This window comes from Miscanthus floridulus, chromosome 8 (assembly GCF_019320115.1).
Source record: "Miscanthus floridulus cultivar M001 chromosome 8, ASM1932011v1, whole genome shotgun sequence".
Taxonomy (NCBI): Eukaryota; Viridiplantae; Streptophyta; class Magnoliopsida; order Poales; family Poaceae; genus Miscanthus; species Miscanthus floridulus.
This window is the reverse complement of record NC_089587.1, coordinates 56,623,335-56,625,795: the sequence shown is the minus strand read 5'-3', so window position 1 is coordinate 56,625,795 and position 2,461 is coordinate 56,623,335. Positions and strand designations below refer to the sequence as shown.

Below are 2,461 nucleotides of genomic sequence, written 5' to 3'. Positions count from 1 at the left end.
ATGTTGTAATTGTGTGTGGAATGAGACCTCACTTGATTTGTTTAAATATGTAACATTGCATTGGCATCAATGTACATTGTCACATGAAGTGCTGTGAGTTGATGTCTGTAATATCGTACTGGGAGATTGAGAGGACTTCGAATTACTAGGAAAGGTTTCTCTCTCTTTAATGCCCCGTTTGGCTCGCTGAATTTTGGCTGAAACTGGCTGAAAAATATTGTTTTGGCTAAATTATTGTGAGAGAAAAACACTGTTCCATCTAAAAAAAGAAGCCGAATAAACCGGCTTCTGGGTAAGCCGAACGAGGCCATTAACTAGGTAGTGTGCCCGTGCGTTGCCACGGGACAGTAAAACTTCTCTACTAAAAACACACGGATCACACGATAAAATAACAATACCGTAAAATTAAATATCGACGTTAAAGTGATATTTGTTTATTGTTTCCTCACTTCGAAATACAAAGATAACTCTGTACCGTTAGCACCGTGCAACTTCACGATGGAACGTGCAAACTCAATCACTGCAATTTGCATGCCCAAGCAAATGGCAAGATATGGAATTCTCGCGCATATTTTGCAGCAAGAATTTTCCCTTGGACTTCTCTGTCTCCAAAACCTACTGGCACCAACACACCATCTGCACCCTGAGGTGCAAAAATTCGTTCAGATTTCTATATTGTGGGCAAGTGGCATGTCACAAGAGGGCATTATATGCTTACCTTTAACGATTCCCATACTTTTTCATAGGCATTAGGAGTCTACAAATGCGACGGTATCCCAATTAGTCAGTTAATTCTCTAAGATATAGAAAAGAAAAATTGACAAGGCATAAATAAAACTGACCTCTTCTACTGTAGAATCTTCAAGATCACAGGAAGGAACCCAGTTCACCACAAGTTTCCTATCCAAAGCAACCAACGCATGCAAAAGAGCCTGACACAAGATGAAACAGATAAGGCCCACCAGTTTGGTTCAAAACTGTATCTGTGTTATGAGATATTAAATAGTAATGGCACCTTGATAACAGATAGGTAGGAATCTGACAGGCCAGTATACTTTCCAACCATAGCAATCCTAACCTGAAAAAGGATTTTCATGCCATAATATCAAGCACTGGTTGTTATATATAAGCTAAGAGAGTCGATTCGGTATTGGAAACAGCAAGTATACTTTCCAACCATAGCAATCCTAACCTAAAAAGGATTTTCATGCCATAATGTCAAAGCACTGGTTGTTATATATAAGCTAAGAGAGTCGATTCGGTATTGGAAACAACAATTAAAATGATCAACAAACCAACCGGAGATTTCAATCTGTCACATCTGCTGGCTTTTTCTATCCATTGAGGCAATTGGGGTTCTCGAGCAATTTTAACCACACTGCACGCATGAAGAAATAATACATATAAGTATTCCTAGAAATGAAGCCAACTGGACGAGCTTATAATACTTTGGCCCACTGGCATACCACTGAAGGTCTAACACTTTCAAAATAGCTTCATGGGCCTTCTGGTCCTATAAAGAGAGAAGATTTCAGGTTAACCATGTCAAATGAGAATTTGGCAATCATGCATACAAATAATTTCATATGACATATTCTGAGCAACAAAGGGATGTGCCAAATGTTCTGACATCATGGAGATTAATGATATTTGGTATCTGCCAAATAAAATCAAAGTCAGCATTGCTGTTGCACGATGCAGACTTGATTTATTTTAAAAAACTCTTGAGCAGGCAACATTTTTACCGGAACATGACAAAATTGTGCGAGCTTCACTTTCACATGTTCTTCAAGTGGCTGCCAAAAGGCACAAAGCAAACCATTTATACAACCACCATCAGCATTGAAAGGTTTAGAGGAGGCACGGAATGAAAATACAGATGCAAGTTATGTAGTATACCCGTGTACTACGACACATGCCAAAATATCAGGCATGAGTCCAAGTGCCCAGCATAGCATAGGTGAGGAATACAAAGATTTTTGCCACAAGAATGACATGTGTATAGGATACTCCCAAGGGTGAAATAAGATAAGCGATACGTTCACAAAACATTTGGATTACTGCAGGTGGAAAATGACACATTCACAGAACTAATAATTACCATGCAGTATTTACCTTTGTCAAATGAGCAAATCATCAACAAAAATACAGTGAAGCCTATCTCCTATTGCCTTATGAACGAGTGGCAACGACCGTTGAATCATCTGAATAGACAAAACAATGTCCAACTTCAACTAACTGATCACTCAAGGAAGGACCTTTACCATCAACCAGTGAGCAACAGGTGTCCACGCCAAACTCGCCTTCTTCTCAACCACAGCCGGAATCATCCAAGATCTCATCTAAGCTCTTCCCACTGCTCCTCCTTTACATGGTTGAGTAATCATTGAAAATAGCATAGATAATGTACTCATATTTTCTCAAATATTTGAAGCCTGTTTATTCGTTCTTATATTCTTGG

General features: G+C 39.0%; 1 pseudogene; it reads right to left on the bottom strand.

The window, feature by feature from the left end:
• Window positions 1-434: 434 nt before the first annotated feature.
• LOC136469119 (uncharacterized) lies at window positions 435-1,500 on the bottom strand (annotated as a pseudogene).
• Window positions 1,501-2,461: the final 961 nt, after the last annotated feature.